Consider the following 7,500-nt stretch of genomic DNA (forward strand, 5'->3'; position numbering starts at 1 on the left):
GAAAGAAAACCATTATTGTGTTGATTGTTCTCTCCACCTCCCTGCAACAGACACAGGATGGATGAATTAAAGTTATCCTACCAGACATAGGAGTCCTGAATGGGCCCACCAGTCTTATATATCTCGCCTGATCGAGCCTGATCGAGCGATGAGCGTGGTATCATGTTGCAAGTGGCTGCATGGCTTAGCTTACTAAATGCAAATGCATAAGAGTAATATTCTTAGCATTCCTAGAGCCTACGGCCACACCACACTGAATGCACCCGATCTCGACTGATCTCGGAAGTTAAGCAGTGTCAGGCCTAGTTAGTACCTGGATGGGAGACCGCCTGGGAATACCAGGTGCTGTAGGCTTTTTTGTGCTCCAAGTTCAGGAAGTGAGCCCTTTCTCAATTGCCTTTTAAAACTGCAAGGTCTAGCCGACTAGATGCTTAAAAGTACAAAACTCACTAGTCCCAGAGCCTACGGCCACACCACACTGAATGTGCCTGATCTCGTCTGATCTCAGAAGCTAAGCAGTGTCGGGCCTAGTTAGTACGTGGATGGAAGACCGCCTGGGAATACCAGGTGCTGTAGGCTTTTTTGTACTCCAAGTTCAGGAAGTGAGCCATTTCTCAATTGCCTTTCAAAACTGCAAGGTCTAGCCGACTAGATGCTTAAAAGTACAAAACTCACAAGAACCAGAGCCTACGGCCACACCACACTGAATGCGCCCGATCTCGTCTGATCTCGGAAGCTAAGCAGTGTCGGGCCTCGTTAGTACCTGGATGGGAGACCGCCTGGGAATACCAGGTGCTGTAGGCTTTTTTGTGCTCCAAGTTCAGGAAGTGAGCCATTTCTCAATTGCCTTTCAAAACTGCAAGGTCTAGCTGACTAGATGCTTAAAAGTACAAAACTCACTAGGCCCAGAGCCTACGGCCACACCACACTGATTGCGCCCGATCTCGTCTGATCTCGGAAGCTAAGCAGTGTCGGGCCTAGTTAGTACCTGGATGGGAGACCACCTGGGAATACCAGGTGCTGTAGGCTTTTTTGTGCTCCAAGTTCAGGAAGTGAGCCATTTCACAATTGCCTTTCAAAACTGCAAGGTCTAGCCGACTAGATGCTTAAAAGTACAAAACTCACTAGGCCCAGAGCCTACGGCCACACCACACTGAATGTGCCCGATCTCGGAAGCTAAGCAGGGTCAGGCCTAGTTAGTACCTGGATGGGAGACTGCCTGGGAATACCAGGTGCTGTAGGCTTTTTTGTGCTCCATGATTAGTAATTGCGCAACTTCTCAATTATTTTTCAAATTTGGTATGTTTCCAAAATAATTGTATCCCGTTTTATAGCGGAAATGTTGGACAACATCATGAGGGCTGGAGCTACCTTTTTACATAGAATTAGCATACAGGTAGTGTGTTCATGGGTAATAAATCGACTTTCACATGTAATGCAGTACAGAGAATATTGAGTCCTTCAAGAGGCATGAAAGAAAACCATTATTGTGTTGATTGTTCTCTCCACCTCCCTGCAACAGACACAGGATGGATGAATTAAAGTTATCCTACCAGACATAGGAGTCCTGAATGGGCCCACCAGTCTTATATATCTCGCCTGATCGAGCCTGATCGAGCGATGAGCGTGGTATCATGTTGCAAGTGGCTGCATGGCTTAGCTTACTAAATGCAAATGCATAAGAGTAATATTCTTAGCATTCCTAGAGCCTACGGCCACACCACACTGAATGCACCCGATCTCGTCTGATCTCGGAAGTTAAGCAGTGTCAGGCCTAGTTAGTACCTGGATGGGAGACCGCCTGGGAATACCAGGTGCTGTAGGCTTTTTTGTGCTCCAAGTTCAGGAAGTGAGCCCTTTCTCAATTGCCTTTTAAAACTGCAAGGTCTAGCCGACTAGATGCTTAAAAGTACAACACTCACTAGGCCCAGAGCCTACGGCCACACCACACTGAATGCGCCTGATCTCGTCTGATCTCAGAAGCTAAGCAGTGTCGGGCCTAGTTAGTACCTGGATGGGAGACCGCCTGGGAATACCAGGTGCTGTAGGCTTTTTTGTACTCCAAGTTCAGGAAGTGAGCCATTTCTCAATTGCCTTTCAAAACTGCAAGGTCTAGCCGACTAGATGCTTAAAAGTACAAAACTCACTAGGCCCAGAGCCTACGGCCACACCACACTGAATGCGCCCGATCTTGTCTGATCTCGGAAGCTAAGCAGTGTCGGGCCTAGTTAGTACCTGGATGGGAGACCACCTGGGAATACCAGGTGCTGTAGGCTTTTTTGTGCTCCAAGTTCAGGAAGTGAGCCATTTCACAATTGCCTTTCAAAACTGCAAGGTCTAGCCGACTAGATGCTTAAAAGTACAAACTCACTAGGCCCAGAGCCTACGGCCACACCACACTGAATGCGCCCGATCTCGGAAGCTAAGCAGGGTCGGGCCTAGTTAGTACCTGGATGGGAGACTGCCTGGGAATACCAGGTGCTGTAGGCTTTTTTTGTGCTCCATGATTAGTAATTGCGCAACTTCTCAATTATTTTTCAAATTTGGTATGTTTCCAAAATAATTGTATCCCGTTTTATAGCGGAAATGTTGGACAACATCATGAGGGCTGGAGCTACCTTTTTACATAGAATTAGCATACAGGTAGTGTGTTCATGGGTAATAAATCAACTTTCACATGTAATGCAGTACAGAGAATATTGAGTCCTTCAAGAGGCATGAAAGAAAACCATTATTGTGTTGATTGTTCTCTCCACCTCCCTGCAACAGACACAGGATGGATGAATTAAAGTTATCCTACCAGACATAGGAGTCCTGAATGGGCCCACCAGTCTTATATATCTCGCCTGATCGAGCGCTGATCGAGCGATGAGCGTGGTATCATGTTGCAAGTGGCTGCATGGCTTAGCTTACTAAATGCAAATGCATAAGAGTAATATTCTTAGCATTCCTAGAGCCTACGGCCACACCACACTGAATGCACCTGATCTCGACTGATCTCGGAAGTTAAGCAGTGTCAGGCCTAGTTAGTACCTGGATGGGAGACCGCCTGGGAATACCAGGTGCTGTAGGCTTTTTTGTGCTCCAAGTTCAGGAAGTGAGCCCTTTCTCAATTGCCTTTTAAAACTGCAAGGTCTAGCCGACTAGATGCTTAAAAGTACAAAACTCACTAGGCCCAGAGCCTACGGCCACACCACACTGAATGTGCCTGATCTCGTCTGATCTCAGAAGCTAAGCAGTGTCGGGCCTAGTTAGTACCTGGATGGAAGACCGCCTGGGAATACCAGGTGCTGTAGGCTTTTTTGTACTCCAAGTTCAGGAAGTGAGCCATTTCTCAATTGCCTTTCAAAACTGCAAGGTCTAGCCGACTAGATGCTTAAAAGTACAAAACTCACAAGAACCAGAGCCTACGGCCACACCACACTGAATGCGCCCGATCTCGTCTGATCTCGGAAGCTAAGCAGTGTCGGGCCTCGTTAGTACCTGGATGGGAGACCGCCTGGGAATACCAGGTGCTGTAGGCTTTTTTGTGCTCCAAGTTCAGGAAGTGAGCCATTTCTCAATTGCCTTTCAAAATTGCAAGGTCTAGCTGACTAGATGCTTAAAAGTACAAAACTCACTAGGCCCAGAGCCTACGGCCACACCACACTGATTGCGCCCGATCTCGTCTGATCTCGGAAGCTAAGCAGTGTCGGGCCTCGTTAGTACCTGGATGGGAGACCGCCTGGGAATACCAGGTGCTGTAGGCTTTTTTGTGCTCCAAGTTCAGGAAGTGAGCCATTTCTCAATTGCCTTTCAAAACTGCAAGGTCTAGCTGACTAGATGCTTAAAAGTACAAAACTCACTAGGCCCAGAGCCTACGGCCACACCACACTGATTGCGCCCGATCTCGTCTGATCTCGGAAGCTAAGCAGTGTCGGGCCTAGTTAGTACCTGGATGGGAGACCACCTGGGAATACCAGGTGCTGTAGGCTTTTTTGTGCTCCAAGTTCAGGAAGTGAGCCATTTCACAATTGCCTTTCAAAACTGCAAGGTCTAGCCGACTAGATGCTTAAAAGTACAAAACTCACTAGGCCCAGAGCCTACGGCCACACCACACTGAATGTGCCCGATCTCGGAAGCTAAGCAGGGTCAGGCCTAGTTAGTACCTGGATGGGAGACTGCCTGGGAATACCAGGTGCTGTAGGCTTTTTTGTGCTCCATGATTAGTAATTGCGCAACTTCTCAATTATTTTTCAAATTTGGTATGTTTCCAAAATAATTGTATCCCGTTTTATAGCGGAAATGTTGGACAACATCATGAGGGCTGGAGCTACCTTTTTACATAGAATTAGCATACAGGTAGTGTGTTCATGGGTAATAAATCGACTTTCACATGTAATGCAGTACAGAGAATATTGAGTCCTTCAAGAGGCATGAAAGAAAACCATTATTGTGTTGATTGTTCTCTCCACCTCCCTGCAACAGACACAGGATGGATGAATTAAAGTTATCCTACCAGACATAGGAGTCCTGAATGGGCCCACCAGTCTTATATATCTCGCCTGATCGAGCCTGATCGAGCGATGAGCGTGGTATCATGTTGCAAGTGGCTGCATGGCTTAGCTTACTAAATGCAAATGCATAAGAGTAATATTCTTAGCATTTCTAGAGCCTACGGCCACACCACACTGAATGCACCCGATCTCGTCTGATCTCGGAAGTTAAGCAGTGTCAGGCCTAGTTAGTACCTGGATGGGAGACCGCCTGGGAATACCAGGTGCTGTAGGATTTTTTGTGCTCCAAGTTCAGGAAGTGAGCCCTTTCTCAATTGCCTTTTAAAACTGCAAGGTCTAGCCGACTAGATGCTTAAAAGTACAACACTCACTAGGCCCAGAGCCTACGGCCACACCACACTGAATGCGCCTGATCTCGTCTGATCTCAGAAGCTAAGCAGTGTCGGGCCTAGTTAGTACCTGGATGGGAGACCGCCTGGGAATACCAGGTGCTGTAGGCTTTTTTGTACTCCAAGTTCAGGAAGTGAGCCATTTCTCAATTGCCTTTCAAAACTGCAAGGTCTAGCCGACTAGATGCTTAAAAGTACAAAACTCACTAGGCCCAGAGCCTACGGCCACACCACACTGAATGCGCCCGATCTCGTCTGATCTCGGAAGCTAAGCAGTGTCGGGCCTAGTTAGTACCTGGATGGGAGACCACCTGGGAATACCAGGTGCTGTAGGCTTTTTTGTGCTCCAAGTTCAGGAAGTGAGCCATTTCACAATTGCCTTTCAAAACTGCAAGGTCTAGCCGACTAGATGCTTAAAAGTACAAACTCACTAGGCCCAGAGCCTACGGCCACACCACACTGAATGCGCCCGATCTCGGAAGCTAAGCAGGGTCGGGCCTAGTTAGTACCTGGATGGGAGACTGCCTGGGAATACCAGGTGCTGTAGGCTTTTTTTGTGCTCCATGATTAGTAATTGCGCAACTTCTCAATTATTTTTCAAATTTGGTATGTTTCCAAAATAATTGTATCCCGTTTTATAGCGGAAATGTTGGACAACATCATGAGGGCTGGAGCTACCTTTTTACATAGAATTAGCATACAGGTAGTGTGTTCATGGGTAATAAATCAACTTTCACATGTAATGCAGTACAGAGAATATTGAGTCCTTCAAGAGGCATGAAAGAAAACCATTATTGTGTTGATTGTTCTCTCCACCTCCCTGCAACAGACACAGGATGGATGAATTAAAGTTATCCTACCAGACATAGGAGTCCTGAATGGGCCCACCAGTCTTATATATCTCGCCTGATCGAGCCTGATCGAGCGATGAGCGTGGTATCATGTTGCAAGTGGCTGCATGGCTTAGCTTACTAAATGCAAATGCATAAGAGTAATATTCTTAGCATTCCTAGAGCCTACGGCCACACCACACTGAATGCACCCGATCTCGACTGATCTCGGAAGTTAAGCAGTGTCAGGCCTAGTTAGTACCAGGATGGGAGACCGCCTGGGAATACCAGGTGCTGTAGGCTTTTTTGTGCTCCAAGTTCAGGAAGTGAGCCCTTTCTCAATTGCCTTTTAAAACTGCAAGGTCTAGCCGACTAGATGCTTAAAAGTACAAAACTCACTAGGCCCAGAGCCTACGGCCACACCACACTGAATGTGCCTGATCTCGTCTGATCTCAGAAGCTAAGCAGTGTCGGGCCTAGTTAGTACCTGGATGGAAGACCGCCTGGGAATACCAGGTGCTGTAGGCTTTTTTGTACTCCAAGTTCAGGAAGTGAGCCATTTCTCAATTGCCTTTCAAAACTGCAAGGTCTAGCCGACTAGATGCTTAAAAGTACAAAACTCACAAGAACCAGAGCCTACGGCCACACCACACTGAATGCGCCCGATCTCGTCTGATCTCGGAAGCTAAGCAGTGTCGGGCCTCGTTAGTACCTGGATGGGAGACCGCCTGGGAATACCAGGTGCTGTAGGCTTTTTTGTGCTCCAAGTTCAGGAAGTGAGCCATTTCTCAATTGCCTTTCAAAATTGCAAGGTCTAGCTGACTAGATGCTTAAAAGTACAAAACTCACTAGGCCCAGAGCCTACGGCCACACCACACTGATTGCGCCCGATCTCGTCTGATCTCGGAAGCTAAGCAGTGTCGGGCCTCGTTAGTACCTGGATGGGAGACCGCCTGGGAATACCAGGTGCTGTAGGCTTTTTTGTGCTCCAAGTTCAGGAAGTGAGCCATTTCTCAATTGCCTTTCAAAACTGCAAGGTCTAGCTGACTAGATGCTTAAAAGTACAAAACTCACTAGGCCCAGAGCCTACGGCCACACCACACTGATTGCGCCCGATCTCGTCTGATCTCGGAAGCTAAGCAGTGTCGGGCCTAGTTAGTACCTGGATGGGAGACCACCTGGGAATACCAGGTGCTGTAGGCTTTTTTGTGCTCCAAGTTCAGGAAGTGAGCCATTTCACAATTGCCTTTCAAAACTGCAAGGTCTAGCCGACTAGATGCTTAAAAGTACAAAACTCACTAGGCCCAGAGCCTACGGCCACACCACACTGAAGGTGCCCGATCTCGGAAGCTAAGCAGGGTCAGGCCTAGTTAGTACCTGGATGGGAGACTGCCTGGGAATACCAGGTGCTGTAGGCTTTTTTGTGCTCCATGATTAGTAATTGCGCAACTTCTCAATTATTTTTCAAATTTGGTATGTTTCCAAAATAATTGTATCCCGTTTTATAGCGGAAATGTTGGACAACATCATGAGGGCTGGAGCTACCTTTTTACATAGAATTAGCATACAGGCAGTGTGTTCATGGGTAATAAATCGACTTTCACATGTAATGCAGTACAGAGAATATTGAGTCCTTCAAGAGGCATGAAAGAAAACCATTATTGTGTTGATTGTTCTCTCCACCTCCCTGCAACAGACACAGGATGGATGAATTAAAGTTATCCTACCAGACATAGGAGTCCTGAATGGGCCCACCAGTCTTATATATCTCGCCTGATCGAGCCT

At 47.3% G+C, this 7,500-nt stretch overlaps 20 non-coding genes and 5 pseudogenes across 20 annotated transcripts; all 25 read left to right on the forward strand.

The window, feature by feature from the left end:
* Positions 1 to 235: 235 nt before the first annotated feature.
* LOC138538316 (5S ribosomal RNA) lies at positions 236 to 354 on the forward strand. Its single transcript, XR_011286421.1, has one exon. It is a non-coding gene; the product is annotated as a 5S ribosomal RNA (ribosomal RNA).
* A 106-nt stretch (positions 355 to 460) lies between these two features.
* Positions 461 to 579, forward strand: LOC138541859 (5S ribosomal RNA). Its single transcript, XR_011289855.1, has one exon. It is a non-coding gene; the product is annotated as a 5S ribosomal RNA (ribosomal RNA).
* Positions 580 to 685: 106 nt separating this feature from the next.
* Positions 686 to 804, forward strand: LOC138549851 (5S ribosomal RNA). The gene has a single exon (XR_011293621.1). It is a non-coding gene; the product is annotated as a 5S ribosomal RNA (ribosomal RNA).
* A 106-nt stretch (positions 805 to 910) lies between these two features.
* On the forward strand, positions 911 to 1,029 carry LOC138547582 (5S ribosomal RNA). Its single transcript, XR_011291416.1, has one exon. It is a non-coding gene; the product is annotated as a 5S ribosomal RNA (ribosomal RNA).
* Positions 1,030 to 1,135: 106 nt separating this feature from the next.
* On the forward strand, positions 1,136 to 1,244 carry LOC138546044 (5S ribosomal RNA; annotated as a pseudogene).
* Positions 1,245 to 1,707: 463 nt separating this feature from the next.
* LOC138548788 (5S ribosomal RNA) lies at positions 1,708 to 1,826 on the forward strand. The gene has a single exon (XR_011292582.1). It is a non-coding gene; the product is annotated as a 5S ribosomal RNA (ribosomal RNA).
* Positions 1,827 to 1,932: 106 nt separating this feature from the next.
* On the forward strand, positions 1,933 to 2,051 carry LOC138539787 (5S ribosomal RNA). Its single transcript, XR_011287853.1, has one exon. It is a non-coding gene; the product is annotated as a 5S ribosomal RNA (ribosomal RNA).
* Positions 2,052 to 2,157: 106 nt separating this feature from the next.
* LOC138551157 (5S ribosomal RNA) lies at positions 2,158 to 2,276 on the forward strand. The gene has a single exon (XR_011294889.1). It is a non-coding gene; the product is annotated as a 5S ribosomal RNA (ribosomal RNA).
* Positions 2,277 to 2,381: 105 nt separating this feature from the next.
* LOC138543323 (5S ribosomal RNA) lies at positions 2,382 to 2,490 on the forward strand (annotated as a pseudogene).
* A 465-nt stretch (positions 2,491 to 2,955) lies between these two features.
* LOC138541628 (5S ribosomal RNA) lies at positions 2,956 to 3,074 on the forward strand. Its single transcript, XR_011289630.1, has one exon. It is a non-coding gene; the product is annotated as a 5S ribosomal RNA (ribosomal RNA).
* A 106-nt stretch (positions 3,075 to 3,180) lies between these two features.
* On the forward strand, positions 3,181 to 3,299 carry LOC138539545 (5S ribosomal RNA). Its single transcript, XR_011287609.1, has one exon. It is a non-coding gene; the product is annotated as a 5S ribosomal RNA (ribosomal RNA).
* A 106-nt stretch (positions 3,300 to 3,405) lies between these two features.
* Positions 3,406 to 3,524, forward strand: LOC138549852 (5S ribosomal RNA). Its single transcript, XR_011293622.1, has one exon. It is a non-coding gene; the product is annotated as a 5S ribosomal RNA (ribosomal RNA).
* Positions 3,525 to 3,630: 106 nt separating this feature from the next.
* LOC138536903 (5S ribosomal RNA) lies at positions 3,631 to 3,749 on the forward strand. The gene has a single exon (XR_011285060.1). It is a non-coding gene; the product is annotated as a 5S ribosomal RNA (ribosomal RNA).
* A 106-nt stretch (positions 3,750 to 3,855) lies between these two features.
* LOC138547583 (5S ribosomal RNA) lies at positions 3,856 to 3,974 on the forward strand. The gene has a single exon (XR_011291417.1). It is a non-coding gene; the product is annotated as a 5S ribosomal RNA (ribosomal RNA).
* Positions 3,975 to 4,080: 106 nt separating this feature from the next.
* LOC138546045 (5S ribosomal RNA) lies at positions 4,081 to 4,189 on the forward strand (annotated as a pseudogene).
* Positions 4,190 to 4,652: 463 nt separating this feature from the next.
* LOC138537926 (5S ribosomal RNA) lies at positions 4,653 to 4,771 on the forward strand. The gene has a single exon (XR_011286044.1). It is a non-coding gene; the product is annotated as a 5S ribosomal RNA (ribosomal RNA).
* Positions 4,772 to 4,877: 106 nt separating this feature from the next.
* LOC138539800 (5S ribosomal RNA) lies at positions 4,878 to 4,996 on the forward strand. Its single transcript, XR_011287865.1, has one exon. It is a non-coding gene; the product is annotated as a 5S ribosomal RNA (ribosomal RNA).
* Positions 4,997 to 5,102: 106 nt separating this feature from the next.
* On the forward strand, positions 5,103 to 5,221 carry LOC138547451 (5S ribosomal RNA). Its single transcript, XR_011291291.1, has one exon. It is a non-coding gene; the product is annotated as a 5S ribosomal RNA (ribosomal RNA).
* A 105-nt stretch (positions 5,222 to 5,326) lies between these two features.
* Positions 5,327 to 5,435, forward strand: LOC138543324 (5S ribosomal RNA; annotated as a pseudogene).
* A 464-nt stretch (positions 5,436 to 5,899) lies between these two features.
* On the forward strand, positions 5,900 to 6,018 carry LOC138537486 (5S ribosomal RNA). The gene has a single exon (XR_011285619.1). It is a non-coding gene; the product is annotated as a 5S ribosomal RNA (ribosomal RNA).
* Positions 6,019 to 6,124: 106 nt separating this feature from the next.
* On the forward strand, positions 6,125 to 6,243 carry LOC138539546 (5S ribosomal RNA). The gene has a single exon (XR_011287610.1). It is a non-coding gene; the product is annotated as a 5S ribosomal RNA (ribosomal RNA).
* Positions 6,244 to 6,349: 106 nt separating this feature from the next.
* LOC138549853 (5S ribosomal RNA) lies at positions 6,350 to 6,468 on the forward strand. The gene has a single exon (XR_011293623.1). It is a non-coding gene; the product is annotated as a 5S ribosomal RNA (ribosomal RNA).
* Positions 6,469 to 6,574: 106 nt separating this feature from the next.
* LOC138536904 (5S ribosomal RNA) lies at positions 6,575 to 6,693 on the forward strand. Its single transcript, XR_011285061.1, has one exon. It is a non-coding gene; the product is annotated as a 5S ribosomal RNA (ribosomal RNA).
* A 106-nt stretch (positions 6,694 to 6,799) lies between these two features.
* LOC138547584 (5S ribosomal RNA) lies at positions 6,800 to 6,918 on the forward strand. The gene has a single exon (XR_011291418.1). It is a non-coding gene; the product is annotated as a 5S ribosomal RNA (ribosomal RNA).
* Positions 6,919 to 7,024: 106 nt separating this feature from the next.
* LOC138546792 (5S ribosomal RNA) lies at positions 7,025 to 7,133 on the forward strand (annotated as a pseudogene).
* Positions 7,134 to 7,500: the final 367 nt, after the last annotated feature.

This window comes from Ambystoma mexicanum, unplaced genomic scaffold (assembly GCF_040938575.1).
Source record: "Ambystoma mexicanum isolate Mex_15411 unplaced genomic scaffold, UKY_AmexF1_1 Mex_scaf10, whole genome shotgun sequence".
In the NCBI taxonomy this organism is placed as follows: Eukaryota; Metazoa; Chordata; class Amphibia; order Caudata; family Ambystomatidae; genus Ambystoma; species Ambystoma mexicanum.